The following is a 21,010-nucleotide window of genomic DNA, read 5'->3' on the forward strand; positions in this document are numbered from 1 at the left end:
GTGGCAAGGCTCTACAGCACAGATGTGCATGTATTTTCTTTTAGGGAGAGGCATTGTATTTTGGGGACATTTTTGCAGAATTTGCTGAACTGGGGGGTGCTGCTGGCGTCTGCTGGTAGAGGCCAGGTGTTCTGCTAACCATCCTGCAATGGACGGGGCAGCCCTCACAACAAAGAATTATCCAGCCCACTGTGTCAGCAGTGCCAAAGTGGGGAAACCTTGGCTTAGATGAAATTTTAAAACAATATGAAATATTTTTGTGGACGACCTTTCTTCTCTGCAAGTTGGCGACTCCAGCCACAATGCTGTGAACATGTGTCGTTGACTGAGGCTCAGGTCTGTCAACGGAAAAGAAACCAAACTCTGTAAAATAATTTTAAAGAGACTTATTCTGAGCCAAATTTGAGGATCATGACCCAGAGCCACGTCCAAGAGGCCTTGAGCAAGCGGACTCGCTGTGGCTGGGTTACAGTTTGGTTTTATACATTTCAGGGAGACAGGGGTTACAGGTAAAGTCATAAATCAATACGTGGGACTCATACATTGGTTTGGCCCGAAAAGGTGGGCCATCTCAAAGGGAGGAGGGGGGTTGCAGGTTATAGGTAGGTTTAAAGATTCTTCGGCTTGTAATTGGTTAAAGACATGAAGCTTTGTCTAAGGGCTTGGAATGTTTTAACATAGTTGCTGTTTATCAGAGATAAGCTACTGGACATATATTTGTTGTGTAAATTGAGGGCCTGTAGGTTTGTCTTACATATCCGTAGGCTTGTTAATGGGTTACAAAGGATGTCCCCAAGAAGGGAGGGGGACATCATGAGGCACCTCCCTCCTCCTGGCACACAATTTAGTTTTAGGATATTCCTTTTGGCCATGAGGGGGTCCATTTAGTCAGCTGGTGTGGGGGTGAGCTTTAAAATTTTATTTTTGTTCACAGGTCCCTTTGGACACGAGCAAATTCAGCCAGTTAGGATGTGGCAGTGCTGGCTCGGGTCCTAGTTTGTGATCCTTCGTAAGCCCCACACTCGCTCATAGCCTCCTACCTCACACGATTTAAGAGATCAAATTTTAAAAATAATCTACGTGGGGTAGCAGAGCAGCAGGTGGAGGGATGGGACAAAGGAGGGGCACACAAGCAGACGTGGGTATGCTCTGTGTTTTGGTTCTAGTGCTGGGGAGTACTTCTTTGTGAGTGTTTCTTATGTCATTTTGAAATAAATAAATAATTAAACAAATAAACACAAAGACAGGCCATGCCTGGACCAATAAAAAGAGAGTGTTATAGATCAAAGATTATGATTAATCCAATGTACCCAGGGTTAAAAAATTTGGATTACCCATGGCAAGTGACTAATAATAAATTAATGGCATTATACTCAAGGCAAAAATATCTGTGAGGGGGAGAGAATATGACAAGTTATGCAAAAAGAAAAAAGTAGGCACCTTGAGAAGAGTGCCACTTGCCTTGGGTATGACTTTCCCCGTGTGCATGACGTGCTGAGGGGAGGATCTGGAAGGTATGGGGGACAGGCTCTTCCTCTCCAGTTCAATCAGCCATACAGGACCCTTAGGACCATCCCACGGGGTATCACAGTGGAAGACTGATGGCTGCAGGACACATCCTGACAACCTGCTGACCAGAGGGGTCTCCCATCAGTCCTTTGACCACCCTACTTGAAGCAAAGCATCAGCTCTTGCTCCATCCCTGTCCCACTGCCCCTCTGCAACACACAGCCTGGTTCATTTGTGTTTAGCTATTCTGCTAGACAGATATGAGCAAATTGATGGCATTTTCTTTGGTACCTGTCTGTGGACCCACAATTCCCCACTGTCCATAATTATGTCCCCTATGTTCTAGTTAGCCAGGCTCCCTGCCTCCTCTCTCTTTCTTGCAGAATCTCAACTAGTCCCAAAGTACCTGGATGGTATACCTTGCTTCAGATGTTCTTTCTTTCCTACCCACATCAAAACTTATCTCTCCTGTGCTTCATTCTCTCAAGAAGACATTTCTCCCTGAAACCAGCTAATCACAAACACTAGAGATGTTTCCTCTGATGCTGATGGATTTATCACTATGATAACTTCCTCATATGGTGTATGTGCATTTTAATAAGAGATATCTGGATAGATAATGTCTCAATCCAAATAAATAACTCCAGTGGTGGAAGTTCTGTGGTTCATGGTGGAAGTTAACAATCACCAAATGTCAGAGTGAGAAGACGTCTTAGAGATCTTCTAGTGCTACTCTCTCAAATTGACAGACAAGATACTGGGTTCAGAGAGGTTATTTGCCCAAAGTCACACAGCATATTAGGGTAGGTAGCACAATCCAACTCCCATTCCTTTATTTTAGTTAATCAGTCACTCAGTCAACAAACCCTTATGGAGCATTTGTTATTATATGTCAGGCACTAATTGGGCAAGGGGTCCCAAACACAAACAGGACAAGATTCCTGTCCCCAGGTAACCCCCAGTCTAGTGGGTGAAGACAGTCTAGTGTAGAAAGATAATTGCAATACAGTGGGGTCAGGGATTTAGCAGAAGTATCATATGAAGCTTGGGCACATGGAGGAGGGAGAGAGAAATTCCAAGGCCACAGTGGAAGACTTTGCAAAGGAGTCTTCTGGCTATGTCTAGGATTTGTCTCTACCTGTGGTCTCGATAATTCTCACCAAAGCAGGGACCTGGACATGAGTCAGTCCCTAAAACCTATCACTGGCTGCAGACACTCTTCTCCACCAGCTTGTCTCAGTTATCTGTTTACCATTATGCTGGGCATAGGCAATATCCCCAGCCTTAGGAAGCTTCACTGCTCCTGTTAGTATTCATAGCCCACCAAGTGCCAATGCTCCTTGTTCTCCTTTGTTAAAGGGATGATGCAATGTGTCCTGCCTCAAGCAATAAATCATAATTTGCCTAACCCAGTCATGACAATTCTGTTCCACAATTTCTCAGCCTCTCTTGTATCTAGGAGTGGCTCAATGATCCATTTGTGACCCAAATAGAAGTCTAGAGAGGACTGGGGCAGAAGAGACACAGTTGGCATGGCATGGCCCTTTTGCTCTTCTTCCTACCTTGGAGATAGGTGGGATGTCTGGAGCTAGGCAGCATCTTGTGACCCTGAGGTGAAAGCAGGAGATAAAAGCCAAAAGTTAAGAGAAAGCAGAGTGAAAGGCAGAGCTTGGCTATAAAGGCAGCACAAGGCAGCATCATGGAGCTTTTGCACCAGCCTGGAACTGCTACCCCCAGACTTCTCATTATGTGGATAAAAATATCCTATTGTTTAAGCTACTGTTTGCCAGGCTTTCTGCTATTGAAGCCAAATTCATTCCCAATGGAGACACCATCTGTGTCAGTCACAGTCTAGCAGGAAACGAGTGACACAGTGTTAGGGAGATAAATGAAGGGAAAAGGTGCTGTAGAAGGGACAGGGTAAAGGGAGCCAATATGGACAGTGAAGTACTGAGGGACTGGCAATCATGGGACGTTGTTACCCCTAATTCTGATGGGGCAAGAGTTGAGAGTTGTTCTTGGAGCCCATTGAGAAACTAGCAATGAGAGAGCCTGACCAGAGCTGCATGAGGAATGCAGCCACGGACAAGCATGGCACCACGGAAGAACAAATATCCAGTCTCTCCTCTTCCCACCTTCTGATCTCCTCCCACAGCCTCCCACTGGCCAAACCAACTGGGAGTCAGAGGGCAAAAGAACTGACTGACACAATCCTTCCAGGACACTGTTGGGAGAAGAGTAGAGAGTCAATCGGGGCGGGGTGGGAAGGTGGGGGGGGGGGAGTGTAGGTGGGGAACTTGGAGCACACTGTCCAATGTAGGTTTCCAGTTTACTTCCTTGCTGTGGGATAATGCTGTTGATAACAATGAGTTTGCCTTGTGAGATGCCAGTGGTAGCCCTGGGATTAGAACCTTCTCTTAACCACCCACACTGATAATGAGAAGTAGGTAAGTCACCAGGTGTCCCTTATTTGACTTGGCCACCAGGAAGTTAGATGTGAAATACTGTACACAGTTATAATAATTAGCCCTAATCCACATTTTCTGGAATAACTGTCACCCTATTTTTATTATATGCTTCTTATTTATTTATCCTTGTTTGATTCTATCATTGATTTGTTATTGACTATAAATAATCTCAAATTATTTTTGGAAATAAGTGGGATATAAATAAGAAGTCTTAATATACTCATATCAGTTGGGATGAGGCTTGGCTGTGGGTGACAGATACACAAAATAACCATGGCTTCAGTAAGGTAGAGGTTAATTCTCTGTTAAGTGATGTCTGCAGGTAGGCAGGCCTTGCCTAGCATGGTGGCTTGGCTCTACAAAGTCTGCAGGAGCACAGGCCTTGAGGGTGCCAGCTATAATTCGGCCTTCTTATTAATTATTTTCCAAGACTCTCACCAGGAACTAAGTGGAGGGCTCTTCAGCTAAGCAGAGGCACCAGCCCCAGGCCTCAGCCACCACTAACCCCATTGACCTGGGCATTGTCACACCTGCTGCAGTAGGAGCTCTTCCTGGGGTCCAGGGACTCTCTGGATACTTGGACCCCAGGAACATTTCAGGCTTGGAATAAAATTTGCCTCTCACCTTGGGGAGCAGTGTGTGATGGTGGGGAAAGACAGGGAAGTTGAGGTCCCAATCAGCCTCCAAGGAAGGAGGAACATGTGGCTTCTCCAGAAGTGTCTTAATCTGTTTTCTGCTGCTATAACAGAATTTCACAGACTGAGTAATTTATAAAGAAAAGAAATTTATTTGGCTCATGGTTCTGGAGGCTAAGAAGTCCAAGAGCATACTGGTGGCATCTGGCAAAGGCTTTCATACTGTGTCATTCCATGGTAGAAGGTGGAAGCGAGCACGTGAGACAGAGAAGATAGGGCCAAACTTATCCTTTTATCAGAAAATCACTCCCATAATAACTAACCCACTCCCACAATAACAGCATTAATCCATTCATGAGACCAAAGCCCTCATGACCCAATGACCTTTTAAAAGTCCCACCTCTTAATACCATCACAATTGGGGTCTCATGGAAAGGCAAGTCTGGTGTGTAATTCCTTGGAATGTGACCTCCTCAGATGCTTGTAGCCGAATTGTGCTAGAGCCAACTTCATGGTATAGGAAGGCAGCTTGCAACAATATAAGTGTGTTATTGTAGTTTTAATTATAATTAATTAATTATCTTGCCTTGGGGTAGTGTCCTGGCCTTCCTGGGTCCGGATTCATCACTGTACAGTCCCTACTATTTCCCCAACTCCACCCCTTGAGGGGAAATTCTAACATCAGGGTGCAAATATCCTGCAAGTGTATGCCCTGTCCCAAGCTCCGCTCCTCCCCAGTGGAAGACTTTGAGTAAGCTTTAGAGCAGGGATTGGGGTGCAGTCAAGGGCCATCTCCAGCCATCTCAGATCTTGAGCCCCCACGTGTCTCCAGGTCCCTTCTCTACCCTTCTGGAGCTGTCCTGAAGCCAGGCTGACCTCCCAGGGCTTCTGAGAGGAGTGATCTAACCACAGGAGTCCTACTCCTGTCCATGCGGGATCCTGGAGGTATATCCAAAATGATTCAGAGTAGTGAGTGGCAGAGAAGAAAAGCCCCACAGGCCCTGGGTGTGGGCTCAGCAACCCCACTCCTCAGCCTTTGCTGTCAAAGACTTGGAGCTATGCCAGGGTTAACATAGAAATATTGTCCAAAACAGGATACTTTGAGTAAGGAAAGGGGGCACTTTTAATAATTATGCTTGGGCCGGGTGAGGTGGCTCACGCCTGTAATCCTAGCACTCTGGGAGGCTGAGGCGGGTGGATGACGCCAGGTCAGGAGTTCAAGACCAGCCTGAGCATGAGCGAGACCCGTCTCTACTAAAAATAGAAGGAAATTATCTGGCCAACTAAAAATATATATAGAAAAAATTAGCCGGGCATAGTGGCGCATGTCTGTAGTCCCAGCTACTTGGGAGGACTTGGGAGGCTGAGGCAGTAGGATTTCTTAAGCCCAGGAGTTTGAGGTTGCTGAGGGCTAGGCTGATGCCACGGCACTCACTCTAGCCCAGGAAAAAGAGTGAGACTCTGTCTCAAAAAAAAAAAAAAAAAATGCTTGGATAAAAGTTATATATTATATAATGTGACCATCCTAGGCAAACCCAGACACATGGCCTTCCTAACTTTGAGGTGATACCATTGGACCCCACTCCTCTGGCCCTCCATCACTCTGGGGATGGGGGTCATACTCCAGGTTAACTTCCACCATTCTCAGCGGCCAAGTGCCCCGGACTTCCCTCTGGTTCTGCTTCTTGGGAACTGAATCACTTGGGCACACAGCCCTGCCTACTGGCCTCTGAGGGTGGCCGGAAAGCTGATAAACCAGCCTTCCTCACGCCCTACCCTCTGCTCCAGCAGGAGCCACGCCTCCCTTCTCAATATCCCTGCTGCCTTGCTGAGGGATTACAGGCAGGTTTCTAGGAGGACTGAGGAGCAATCTCCATTGGGGATCTCAGCTCCAGGGACAGGGGAGCACTGAGGGCTATTTTAGAGAGCACAGGTCTAACGTTTGAGTTTGGGGTATTTTTTTATCGTCAAGAGAAGGTGTTGGGCCACAGGAAGGGCCTTCTAGCTCTAAAATCCCATGATTCTCTGAGGATTCCTGCCCTACACTGATACTGAGGGATGAGCCTGACTTAGCCCTGCATCAGGGAGGGTGTTAGATTTCAGATGGTCCGGAAATCTGTACCCGCCAAAGCAGGGATGACAAGAATTCAAGACTACCTCACAGGGAGTCATCCTCTCGGCCTTCTCTGCTTTCATCACCCTTTCCAAGAAGGGTCCACTCCTGAACTGGTCCTCATGGCTCATTTCTCTGAGGCTCCCCACAGCCAATCACGGGCCTTCTTTGCCTCTATCGGAAAACCTCCACCCTGGTGGGCCAGGACTGCAGTCTCTTCCCCTCCAGCAATTTCCATCAGAATGGATAGAGGATAAGTAAGGATTCTAGTAGCATATCCTGCTGGGTGGCACGGGCACTGGCTTCATTTATACTTCCTTGAGTTTTTGTTCCCCCAGCCCCACCCCAGCTCTCCCTTTTTCCAAATGCCCTTAGACACTAAATCTGTCAAGTGGCTTGAGGTTTGAAATCTACCAAAATCTTGTGCTTCTGGATTGAAACCAATGAAATCCTTTCTCTGCTGTCCTTCCACAGGACTTTGGGCACTTCTCACCATCTTCGTCATGCGGTATTGTCTGGATTTCATGCAAAATGAAGACAGGGATCTTATGTTTGGTCATCTTTGAGTCCCCTACAGCCTTGCTAATCAAAGCGTGGTTTGCACAGTAACAAGATCTCCAGGCAATTCATTAGGGTTTGAGTAGCACTGTCCTCGAGATTCAGCACAGAGATTCAGCACAGCCGGAGTGTTTGACCAAACCAGGGAAGTGGTGTGGTTAAAGGCAATGCAGATGGTTACAGGCAATATGCTTTTGAAATGACATGTTTGTGGGTCTGTTTTTCCCATCCTTGTTAAACCACAAACTCCTCAGGGTAGGGACTATGTGGCTCTAATACATTTCTCCCCAGCTCATATCCAGTTGCCATTGCCTAGGGCAGACAGGGCCTGGCATGTTACCTTGAGAATCTGTTTGATCCCAGTCATCTTGTCTTCTGCCTCTGATGAGTAGATACCAGCAGGTGACATGGAGGGCCAGGCACCCCCAGTAGTAGGGAACCTCAGCACAGGACGAGTGTTTATGACAACCCGAGCTAGGATTTTGGCTTTAATTAGTTCACATGTGGAAACAAAATAACTAACAGTGATGGTAGCTCCTTCTCCACCCCTTTCCAGCCCCTGTTCATCAGCCACCTTCTTCTCTTTTCCCCTCCAGCCCTTTTGGTTGCATGGTCAAGTCCTCAGGGACACCTGAGCCCTTCATTCCACATTCCACATCAGCTGTGGCTTTCTAGCAACAAGGAAGGGCCATGATAGGGCATCTGGCACCTGGTTTTGTTGCTGCTCACGACAAGCTGCAGTGTTTGGGCAATTCCCTTTCAGATGTCTCAGACCTCAGCCTCGAGCCAGGGAAGAGTGAGTACATCCCAGATCTGGCACTCCAGAGATAGCCAGTTGCCTGGAAGCCGCAGAAAGAAAAATAGGGAGTTGCTCTGGGGAGGAGGTATAAAACAAAATAAAATAGTGAGGGAAGGTCCCCCTGACATGGTGACATTTGTTCAGAGACATAAAAAGGTGGTGAGGGAATGAGCCACATGGATAGCTGAGGGAAAATTGTTCCAGAGATAGGAGCAGCAAGTACAAAGATCCTGAGGTCCAGTTATGAGATACCTAGCCTATGTCTTATCTTGATGAATGTTCCATGTGTCCTTGAAAAGAATATACTTTCTGTAGTCGTTGGCATAGTTATCAATAAATGTCAATTAGGTTTGGCTGGTTGATAGCATTGTTTAAATTTTCTATATCCTTACTGATTTTTTTGTCTATTGGGTCTACCAGTTGCTGAGAGAGAAGTGTTAAAATCTCCAAATATAATTGTAGATTTATTTCTCCCTTTAGTTCTGTCAACTTTTGCTTCAAGTATTTTGAAGCTCTGTGTATTATCCATACACATTTAGGATAGTTTTTGCTTTTGATGAATTGAAACTTTTATCTTTACAAAATGTTCCCTTTTACCTTTGGCAGTACTCCTTGTCCTGAAGCCTGTTTTGTTTGGTATTGATACAGTCACTTCAGCGTTCTCATGGTTAGTGTTTGTGTGGTATGCCTCTTTTCATCCTTTTGCTTTCACATCCTTTACTTTGTTTTAATATTTAATGTGTATCTCTTTCTAAACATAGTTAGACTTATTTGACAAGTTCTGTCTTTTATTTGGCATGTTTAGCCCAGCCAATTTTTCTATTTTTTTGTAGAGATAGGATCTCTTCCTCAGGCTGGTCTCAAACACCTGGCCTCAAGTGATCCTCCCTTCCCAGCCTCCCAAAGTGCTAGGATTACAAGTGTGAGCCATTGTGCCTGGCCCCATCATTGTTTTTGTTTGTTTGTTTGTTTGTTTTTTATACAGCTAATTTCTTTCTATTTTTAGCGGAGATGGGGGTCTCGCTCTTGCTCAGGCTGGTCTCAAACTCCTGAGCTCAAACGATCCTCCTGCCTTGGCCTCCCAGAATGCTAGGATTACAGGCGTGAGCCACTGCGCCCCGCCCCACCATTGCTTTTCAATAGAAGTTAGCCACTATTCTTTTCATTATGATTTTCCTTTTTTCCTCTGGATGCTTTTAAGATTTTCATTTTACCTTTGGTTTTCAACAATTTATTATGTGCCTAGATGTGTTTTTCTTACTTGGGGTTTGATGAGCTTTTTGAATTTGTAAGTTGAGACTTTTCGTCAAATTTTAAATTTGTGGTGATTATTTCTTCCAATAGAAAAACTATTTGTTCACCTCCCTTTCTGAGACTCCAGTTACACAGATGTTAGACCACTATCCCATAGGTCACTGATACTCTATTTATTAACTTTTTTTTCTCTTTGTTTCAGTTTGGATTCTTTTGAATGACTTGTCTTCAAGTTCATTGATCCTTTCTCTCTGGTGTCCTATGTGCTATTAAGCTAATCCAACGAATTTTTAAATATAATTTGTAGTCTAGAATTTCCATCGGTTTCTCTTTTAGAGTTTACATTCTCTATTAAAATAACCCTTCTATTCAACCATTATAGCCATCTTTTCCTGTGAACTTTAACATATTTATATTAATGACTGTTTTTAAGCTCTTGCCTGCTAACTCCAATAACTGGATCACCTGTGGATCTGCTTCAATGTTTTCTCTTGACTATGGATCACAAATTTTTCTTCTTTAATCATGATGCTTTTTAAAAAATAGTATTCCAGAAATTTTGTATAAAAGAGCAGCAGGGTCTGAGATGTACATTTTTATTTCCCAGAAAGTTCAATCCTTTTTCTCTGTCTGGTCGTTAAAGATTAAGAAGCTCATCATTCAGATTCCTCATAGAGTTGAGTTGCGACTGGACTGCAGCTTTAATTAAATTGTGTTCACCTGTAATTAATCCAATCTCAAGCTTTTGCCTCTTTCTTATGTTGTTAGTGTTTGAGCTGAGAGGGGGGTAGGGACTGATTCAGATAATTTTGATTCATCTTTGGATTCAGCTACTCTCTGTGGCCTCCCATGGCCTTTCCCTCGTACATGTCTCGTACTGTGATTAGACTCTACTTAATCACTTGAGACACACTGCACTAAAGCAGTCTGTCTGTCCCATGGTGGCCAACCGAATATGCACTGTGTGAAATCCTCCCGCAGGAGAGGGGAATGGAGGGAAGTAAAGGTCCATGGCTTTGGTCACAGGAGAAAATACCCCTTGATCCTCGGGGGAGGTTGTGGCTGAACGTGACCCCAGAGAAGCTGGAGCAGCCTGCGAGGGGAGGCCACAGCCTCTTTCTTGATGGCTTTCCTCTAGGAACAGCTGCATCTTAAGAGGGCCTTCCGGATACTCCACAGAAGGGATTCCAGTGTGGGATCTGCAGACCCCACGCAGGCTGTGGGAGCCCTGAGGTTTGGGCCCCCTTCTCAAGCTGTTCCAATGGACAGTGCTGTGAAGAGAGAAGGTACTGGTAACAATGTCATCTGGGTGGCTCTGGCCTGAAGGTCATGGAAGATTCAGAGACCTTGCCCACAGCTGGGCTCTACCATCAGGAGACCAAATGATTTAAAGGCTAAAGATCTCCCTGAGAGTGGGATTTGGGGCCAGAAGTTAGAACAGTCCAGACTTCCCTCTAGCCAGGCGCCGCTTGAGCCCAGCTGTGGATGCTGCCAAACACCGTCCCCTCCCGCTTCCTCCAGGTACTCCCTGGCTTCTGGGGCAGAGCTCTGAGTGACAGCTCATTAGATGCAGAGAGCCAGTGGAAATCCACACTTCAGAACAATCTGTCTAGCTTTGTCTGGGAGCCAGGCTGGTCAGCAGTGGCCAGAGAACAAAGGGCTCTGCAGACATGGGAAGAAAACAGCATGAAACTTTGATGGTGCACTTTAAAAGCAGGTGTAATGGATTGAGGCCAAGTTCCCCTACACTCCCAGGTCTGCCCCTCTTCCTGTTCTCTCAGAGATTTCCTTACAAGGCTCCATGCTGCCAGCATGCTCCTGCATGTCTGCCCGCTGCTGGGGGGATTCTCTTGGGGAGGTGGGCACTGCCGAAGTTGTATGCGCCCAGCAGGCTCCCTGTTCTCCCAGGCTGGGGAGCTCTCTGCAGCCTGAAGATCCTCTGGGGCTCGGGCAGGGAGTCAATGAGCCACGGCCTCTCTAGATAAGAGAGGAGAAAGAAGCAGGGAGTTGGGAGGGCAGAGAGATCAAGGGAGGCATTATGTCTCTGAGGCACTGGGCCTCTGGCCCTCACTACAGGGAGGTCCCAGAGCAGTAGCTACTTCTGGGCTGTAGCACTGTCCTGCCCTGTGGCCCTGCCACCTGCCTCCCACAGGCCAGCTTGTAATACCGGGGTTGATTGCAATCACTGCTGGGCTCTCCAGTTAATCCACTGTTTATATTAGCTTCTACATATATGCAAATGTAAGCAGATAAGCACAACTGGCTACCCCAAGAGGCCTGATGTTACTTTTATTCAGATTCCCAGACTGGGAGTGTGGGCTTTCTTTTCTATCGGCATTCTAGAGAGCCCAGGGCATTAAAAGGGTGGGACCAATTCCTTTGTAAAGACAACAGCCCATTTTCCCTCTACTTCCCTTTCTTCTTTATTTTAGAAATATAGCCTTAGATCTTGTGTGAGAGAATGGAGAAATGTGAACCCCAACTCAAAAATGAAAGCTTAGAAGAAAGCCCCAGTCCTTCATAGAAACAGTTACAGCCTGTGAGACACTGTCTTCCCTGTGTGAAAACAGGGGGCAAGAGATTGTCCTATTCATTTTTATAATACTTTTACAATTAAAATAAACTTTATGTCCTGCCATTTGAGTTTCTAAGTTATGCACGGGAATGTAGATTGTAACTGAAAGTGGATTAAACCACAGCTTTGCTGCAGCCCTAGTGGGGGAATTATCAGAAAAGTATTTAACATGTAAATCTTATCCTATTTTTAATTAGCAATAGCTCTGAAAGACTGAGTGGCAGGTTCACTGGTGGTTCGGGAAGGGGGGCGGGTCACAGAGGAGACTCGGGCCGCTGACGGATCACACCCCTGCTGCTCCTTCCCTTTTCTGGCAAAGGGAAGGGAAACTAACATTTCCTAAGCATTTACGTGGTTGGCACCAGGCTAAGGACTTGTACATTTGTCATCTCGTTTAATCCCCATTTTTTATAAACAGATGAAGAAATTGGGACTGAAAGAAGTTTAAGTAAGTTACAAGGTGCACAGCAGGATTTCTAGCTGTGTCTGAGGATTCCAGACCCCACCCTTCTTTCACTACTAGCTGCTTTCCAGAAACAGCCTGTCACAAACAAACAAACAAAAAACTACTTCTGCTTTACTGGCAAGCACAGTGGAGGCCCGTGGCTATTCCCTCTAATTGCAGGAGGCTGGGGGTGAGAATCCACCGCTTCCAGAGACCTCATCTTGCACAATCACTTGTATAGGACAGCACATGGGCTCTAGGTTACCCTGGCTTCCATTTCACTTCCAGACTCTGCTAAGCTCCATGCCAAGTTCTCTTTCTGAGATACCATCCTGGACTTTGGAGGCACCAACAATAAGCCAGGTTGGGCAGGGCGTGGCCAGCACAGTGGACAGGTTGCATCTTGTGATAACTGGATCAGGCTTCTGGGGTGCATGATTGGGGCTGATAAAGGATTTTCCTTGTTGCATAAATAAGTAAAAGATTTGGGTGACATAGACCTTCTTGTCTTCAAGCAGACAGACACTTCCTTGTCTTCTGAAGGGATTTACCTCTGAGTGATTAAAAATGAATTATCAGGCTCAAGCTTTGTGTGCCTTTTCCTGGGATGGCAGTCCCTCTAAGAGGAGGGAGCAGGATGCATTGTTCCATGACCCCTGCTCAACCTCAGGTTAGGGAAGAGCCCCTGTCTTCTTCCTGGGGCTCTTTTATTATAGGGCCAATTTGGGTGGAGGGGTGAAATGATGGAGAAGAGGTATTTTCCAGCCTCTTCTATAATTTGCATTAGAAAATTTACTAATTTTAAAGTTTGAATCTTCTTCTATTCTTTTTGTAAATGTAAAACTCTACCTAGAGCTATATTCCTAAACCCCAGATGTATTATATTTGAATAACCTGGGGAGTTTTAAAAAATTCTAATGCCTGGATCCCATCCCTGGAGATTCTAACTGGTCTGGGTGGAGGATGGGGACCAGGATTTTTTAAACATCCCAAGTAATTCCAGTGTGCAGCCAGTTGGGAACCACTGCATCCGAATCACCTGGAGGGCTGGTAAAACACAGATTGTTTGCCCCACTGTCAGAGTTTCTGAGTCAGTGATGCTGGGAGGGAAATCAAGAATTTGCATTTCTAACAAGTTCCAGGTGATGCTGATATGATGCTGCTGGACCAGGGATCACATGGTGAAAACCATTGTTCTAAAGAGAATCTTAGGGCCAAATGCGGTGGCTCACGGCTGTAATCCTAGCACTCTGGGAGGCCGAGTCGGGTGGATTGTTTGAGCTCAGGAGTTCAAGACCAGCCTGAGCAAGAGCCGAGACCTCATCTCTACTAAAAATAGAAAGAAATTATATGGACAGCTAAAAAAAAATATATGTATATAAAATTTGCCGGGCATGGTGGCACATGCCTGTAGTCCCAGCTACTTGGGAGGCTGAGGCAGGAGGATTGCTCGAGCCCAGGAGTTTGAGGTTGCTGTGAGCTAGGCTGACGCCATGGCACTCTGGGCAACAGAGTGAGACTCTGTGTCAAAAAAATAAATAAATAAATAAAAAAATAAAGAGAATCTTAAGGAGAAGGCCACTGTTCATAATAATAACTACTGCACTACCATTTATGGAGTGCTTACTGTGTGTCAGGCACTTTGGTATCAAGCATTTTACATATATAGTCTCATTTATTTCTATAGTAATTATATTCTGTCTATAGTCATCCCTCAATATCCATGAGTGATTGGTTCCAGGATCCCCCTCAGATACCAAAATCTACGAATACTCAATGTAATTAGCAATCGCTCTGAAAGACACCGAGTAGCAGGTTCACTGTTTATTTAAAATGGTGTAGTATTTGCATATAACCTATACACATCTGCCTGTATACTTTAAATCATCTCTAGATTACTTATAATACCTAACACAATGTAAATGCTATGTAGATAGTTATTGTACTGTATTGTTTAGGGGATCATGACACAGAAAAGTCTGTACATGTTTAGTACAAACACAATTTCTTTTTTCCTGAATATATTTGAACCAAGGTTGGTTGAATTCATGGACACAGAGGGCTGACTATAATCTGATTTTTGAGGTAAATTGTGAGCTGTTTTTAACATATTACAGTTATTTTGATATTTTTTTCTTTTGAGATAGGGTCTTACTCTGTCACCCGGGCTAGAGAACAGTGGTGTCATTGTAGCTCACTGCAACCTCAAACTCCCGGGCTCAATATATCTTCCTGCCTCAGCCTCCCCAGTAGCTGGGACTATAGTCATGCACCGCCATGCCCGGCTAATTTTTCTATTTTTTGTAGACAAGGGGTCTTACTCTTGCTCAGGCTGGTCTCCAACTCCTGGTCTCAAGCAATCATCCCGAATTGGCCTGCCAAAGTCCTAGGATTACAGGCATGAGCCACCGTGCCCGGAGCTGCAGTTATTTTGTGTGTGCTAGGTTTGACCCTACAACTAGAATACACACCTTCTGAAAACAGGGCCAATGAAAACAGGTTTTTTCATTTTTCTCCTGACTTTCTTTCCTTATCTTATGGTTGTTACACAGTGCTGAACACATGGTAATATCTACCATTTGTTAAGCATCTATTATGTACAAAAGCACACTACTAGGTGCTTTGTATAGTTTATTACAATTCCTGTTCCCCAATGACCAATGAGGATGCCGTGATTATCTCCTTCTGATAGGTAGTATAACTAAATTCAGAGAGGTTAATTTTAGAGGTGATTTTCCCAAATCACCAGCAGGTGCCAAGGCTGGGATTTGAATATCCATTTGTCTGACTCCAAAGCCTTGTTCCTACCTGTTATACTGGCTTCTTAACTGACTCACAGCCTTATCTCACAGTGCGATCTGTGGCTGCCTAATTCAATCCCTGAGGAGTCCTGGCTTCTTCCTCAATGGCCCCTGGGCGTGATGGAAGTGGAAGATGGGTGGGGCAGGTGAGTGAGAAGGCAGGCAGGAGATTTCTTATACCTGTGGCTTCCCTCAAACTCCTAATGTGGTTTGGGACATATAGTATGTGCTCTATAAACACTTAATGTAAAGAAAATAGTTTCTTTTCAGAGAGGAAGTAATAATTATTTCAGTTAAATCTATGGGGAATGTGTAGAAAGAGCAAGGGACCCCATTGCCGAGGAACAAAAAGGGATAAAATGAAACAACATCTCCAAAACATAATATTAAATTATTTTTAAAAAACCACATTTCAGGCCAGCCGCAGTGACTCACGCCTGTAATCCTAGCACTCTGGGAGGCCGAGGTGGGAAGATTGCTTGGGGTCAGGAGTTCGAGACCAGCTTGAGCAAGAATGAGACCCTGTCGCTACTAAAAATTGAAAAAATTAGCCTAGCATGGTAGTGTGCACCTATAGTCCCAGCTACTTTGGATACTGAGGCAGGAGGATCACTTGAGCCCACCAGTTTGAGGTTGCTGTGAGCTAGGCTGACACGACACTGCACTCTAGCCCAGGCGACAGAGTAAGACTCTGTCTCAAAATAAATAAATAAATACATAAGTAAATCACATTTCAGACCAGGTGCAGTGGCTCACACCTATAATCCCAGCACTTTGGGAGGCTGAGGTGGGAGGATTGCTTGAGGCCAGGAGTTCAAGACTAGCCTGGACAACATAGCCTGGCATGGTGGTACATCCTTGGAGTTCTAGCTACTCGGGAGGCTGAGGCAGGAAGATTGCTTGAGCCTGGGCAACAGACCAAGACCTTATCTAAAAAAAAAAAAAAATTCACATTTCAAAGATAGTGACAGAAATTTTATTGTAAGTACCAAAGAAATGGAATGCAGAAGCTTTCTGCCTGCAGGGAATATTTGAGCAATAAATATTTAAGCAAAAACTTCCTTCCTGTAGACAAGAAAGTAGTAAACTTCAGGAATGCTTTCTGAGGAAATACATTCTAAACCCAAAGCAATATCAAGATTCTTTTTTTCTCCTTACCTCTGAGAACTTACTCCAAAACCACGGTAAAGGTTATAGTCTAGGCTGAGTGCGGTGGCTCACATCTGTAATCCTGGCATTTTGGAAGGCCGAGGTGGGAGGATCGCTTGAGCTCAGGAGTTTGAGACTAGCCTGAGCAAGAGCAGGACCCCGTTTCTATTTAAAATTAAAAAAAAAAAAAAAAAAAAAAGGTTATAGTCTATGATCCTGTCTTGGAGCTGATATAAGCTGGAGAAGTATTTTCTCCCTAAAGTCAATACAAGTTTATGCCAGGAACTTATACAGGGATCAGTTTTATATATTTTAGCCTTTATTGTGAGAGGGGTCAGGATTGAAAAAAAATTATTCTTTTCTGAAGCATCTGTGAATTTTTGATATTTTTCTCCAGTTATAAAATCCAGGATTGATCCGGATACTTAGCTTCTGTGTCACAAGTTAACGTAGCCTCAGTTGATGTTTGGGAGTTCACGAAACCTGGGATAGGCCCCATACCTGGTCTGATTTTAGGGAAGAATTCAGAGTCCTTGGGGTCCCCCTTCATTTCGTAGAGTTATTACATCTGTACAAGCTTAGTGACCTCGAAGCCGTAGGAGTAAGCCTGAAGTGGCCCTGTCATATCCAGTTTCACATTGCAGTTTGACACTTCTTTTTTTTTTTTTTTTTTTTTTGAGACAGAGTCTCACTCTGTTGCCCAGGCTAGAGTGAGTGCGGTGGCGTCAGCCTAGCTCACAGCAACCTCAAACTCCTGAGCTCAAGCGATCCTACTGTCTCAGCCTCCCGAGTAGCTGGGACTACAGGCATGCACCACCATGCCCGGCTAATTTTTTCTATATATATATATTTTTTTAGCTGTCCATATAATTTCTTTCTATTTTTAGTAGAGATGGGGTCTCGCTCTTGCTCAGGCTGGTCTCGAACTCCTGAGCTCAAACGATCCGCCCACCTCGGCCTCCCAGAGTGCTAGGATTACAGGCGTGAGCCACCGCGCCCGGCCTGACACTTCTTTAAACAGAGTAGAGCAGTATTGGTGATTTAAAGCTGCACTGCTGCTAAAGAACAACTTGACATTTATTCAAATCACTGATTCAGGTGCCCTAACCCCTGCCAAGCAGTGAGTCAGGTTAGGCGTGCCAAGAGTAATCTGAGAGCTGAGAAACCCGTACAGCGGTCACTGGTTTTGTGTAGATCTCCCTCTGGGTGAAGAGGCAGTGGTAACCCCACTCCTAGAGCCATTTAAAATGCCACCTGGACTCAAGCGAACCATTTTCACATAGGGCTGAAAATATTGAAGGAAGCAGCCTCTCCACACAGGATGTCTTCCTCAAATGTGGAGTATTTTATGTGTTGATAAAGCGCTGACTATTGTTGCCATGCCCCAAGATGAGGCCAGAGAGAGGTGGTGGATGCAGGAGGAAACCAGGGTAGGAAGAGAGATTAAGGGATAAAGAAATTGTGCTACATGTGGGAGAGAGGGAAAGAAAATGCAGGATGGGCAGAAGAGGATCTACAGGGCTAAAGATCTATCCTCAGTTCCAGAAGATTCCATAGCAATAGAGGGAGGATAGCAAAGCCCAGTGCTGCATGTCTGCCAGCCTGATGGGCCCAGACCCCACACAGAGACATCATGGATGTGTTGGCAGGCTCTTGAGGGCCTTCCTCTCGCTGGCCCACCTGATAGTGGGACATGAGCCAGGCATGCGGGACATTCATCCTTGAAAAGGAGGTGTGAGGTAATGGCACTGCCTGGGACTCCCTTCCCTTGCTTGTCCCCTGCATCCAGGAGGACTTTTCTGAGCCCACAGGACCTCTGAATGGTCCTTAGCTGGGAAAGCCCCTTGAGCCAGATCCTCCTCCACCCATTTGGCAGAGTTCAGACAAGGGACCTGTGCAAATCCAGCCCCATCATGCACATTAGCCTAAGGCCACAGGGCCGGGGCAGGGCTGGGAGATAGGGCGGCAGTACTGAATGTAGGCAAGGATAGAAGTAGGAACTGAAAATGTGCCCTAGAGCTGGTGCTAGGCGGCTGGACCGCTTCCTGCGGGTGATGCAATAGCTTCTGCTGCAGGTGGTGGCGGTGGTGGTGGGAGTGTTTGCAGCTGAGAGAGGCTGGAATTCACCTCGCTAGGCTGCCTCAGGCTTGGCCTTCCTGTTCTGGGGGCAGGGGGGACAGCGGGGACAGTGTGTTATTGATGGGGGAAGGGGAAGAGGAGTGAATCCGGTCTGTGGGGAGGGACTGGGTGTGCCCTTAAGGCTGTAGGTGTAGGGGATGTGAGCACTGGGTTTCATGCTAGGCAGATGTGGCTTCAAATCATGCTTCTGTTGCTGTTTGTCCTTAGAGATGTGACCTTAGTCTCCTTAAGTGTAAAATGGGGCCCATAGTAGATGCTCAACAGGTGGGAATTGTTTTGATTATAGCCCAGGAACATGAGCAGGATTGGGATAAGAGGCTGGTGTCAGCCCCAAATCCTAGCCCCTGCTGAACCAGACTGTTTACCCAAGTTATGCTACCTCTGAATCCATAGGGGCAAGGACATAAATGTGAGTGCTAGAAGGTCACATGTTGGTAGCAAAGCAAGAGCTGAACCTAGACCTCTGTTGTCTAGCCTAGAGCTCCTTCCACTCTCCCTGATGACAGGTGGGCTTTGAGGGCAGGGAAGAAGCAGGGCATCAGACATTTCTGGATGCTTCTGTGCAAGGAAAGGCAAGACCATCTGGGAGGAGGCTTAGCCTCCCAAGGAAGGCTGTTCTTCCTTAGCTTGTCTAGTTTCAGCTCTTCCTGCCATACCCTCCTCCTGTACCCAGTGTCTCCTTGAGCTTGCATGTAGGTATGTACGTGAGAGTTCATGTTTGGGAAGAAAGAGTGCTGATATGCTCAAGGATCCTCCTAGGATTGTGTCTGTACCTCCAGCCCCCGGCACGGAGTCTGCCACAGGGCAGGTGCTCCGTAAGTGTTCGATAAACTCACACCTGGGTGACTGAGCCCCTCCCAGAGAGAGACCCTCTCCAACTCCAGGACAGTGGGGGCTAAGGGGTTGACTGGGAAACAGGTGATCTAACTCATCCCAGCCAAGATCCTCTTGAGCACCAAGTTCAAAACCTGGGAGACCTTAAGTCAGCAAGAGGCTGGTCCCCAGTTCTTCCAGGTGGCAGGTTTCTTTGATAGCAATCGATTGTTCTCTGGCTTCAGCTGGAAATTTCTGAGATTTTCCTGCCAATCCTAAAGAGAAGTATGTACTGACATAATGATGTACACTTGCCCAGGAAAGAGGGTGTCATCCCGAGGGAAGTATAGTGAAAGAAAATGTATTTTGATTGGATTTCTTCATTCCTTGGCAGGATAAAGCCAACTTCTTTTCCATGGGCTGGGCATCGAGTGGTGGACAGGGGAGCTGAGGACACTGCCCTAAGGCCTGGCTCATAGCTTTTCTGTAAATTCATCTCCACAGACTTAGCGAGTGCTGACATGTGCCAAGCCTGGGGGAGAGTGGTCTGAGGTCCCAGCGAGTAGACGGCAGCACCCTAGCCTTCTGGGGGCATTCTCTCTGCTGGTGAGAAAAAACAAAGGTAAGACCAGGAATCCCATATGGCAAACATAAAAGTGGACCAGACATTTACTGGAAATCCTCCACTGTAGCTTTCCTCCCCCTTCCTAACGCAGAGCTCTTCATACTTTTTAAATGTGGAAATGTACATTCATTCACTCATTCCACAAATTTTTACTGAGTAGTCCTCCAAACAAAACTGAATATATGCTGAATGTCATAATTCTTGCCTTATCTTTTGAGTTCTCCTGGACTTGAGCATGTTAGGCTTAATCCTTCATCTATGTTTCCCTTCAGGTCTCTGAATCCCCAGATGCTTTCTCGTTAGTATGGTGCCTTTGTATTTGAATATCACTGAATCAGTGATTGGCAAGCAGTGAGCTTATTGACCAGGAAATCTGGTCTCCCCACTTGTCCAACCAGCAGAAGCCAATCTGTTCTGGTATATTTTGTCTCTCTGCCCCTTTCTCTTTCTTTCTGTCTCTCTCTCTCTCTCTCTCTCTCTCACACACACACACACACACACACACAGTACAACTCAGAATAGAGGAACTGTCCTTTGTAGACAGTTGAAATGATGCACAGAGATATAAATTCCCTCCATTAGGGCACGTCCAGCCAGGGAAGGACACCCGAGTCTTCCAGGTCCCTAGTCTTTCGTACATAGATGAGCCCTTCTGGAGGGAGTTAAGAGGTAAGCGGGTCAGGCACCATGAACTCCCCCAGCAAGACCCCCCCCTCTTTACCCATAAATCAGTTTCCAATCTAGCCCCTCCTTGGGGGTTGAGTTACAAACCTCAGTAACCCCAGGGCAGCTTGCCTGGTAATTCCTATTATTCAGCTGTCAGCTGGTTTTTTAAAAACCTCCCTTCCCCATGATCCAGTTACTGGAGTTTTAGAGCCCATTCCTTGTCTCGGAGAGAAATCCTATAGCCAGGTGAAACAATGGAGACGGCTCCTACCCGCTGTCTACAGGGAGCTGGGTTTTCTCTCCAGTTGAGAGCAGCCTCCCCTTAACTCTTTGCATCCCTCCCAGATTGTCAGGGGAGGTGCACCTCTCTGTCAGCCTCCACGCTCATGCCTTTCGGAGAAACTTTGCCTTCTTTCTCTGGAGACCTTCCTTCCAGAGCCAGCATCAGTCAGCGGGGAGAG

The sequence above is a fragment of the Eulemur rufifrons genome, chromosome 2 (genome assembly GCF_041146395.1).
Source record: "Eulemur rufifrons isolate Redbay chromosome 2, OSU_ERuf_1, whole genome shotgun sequence".
Taxonomy (NCBI): Eukaryota; Metazoa; Chordata; class Mammalia; order Primates; family Lemuridae; genus Eulemur; species Eulemur rufifrons.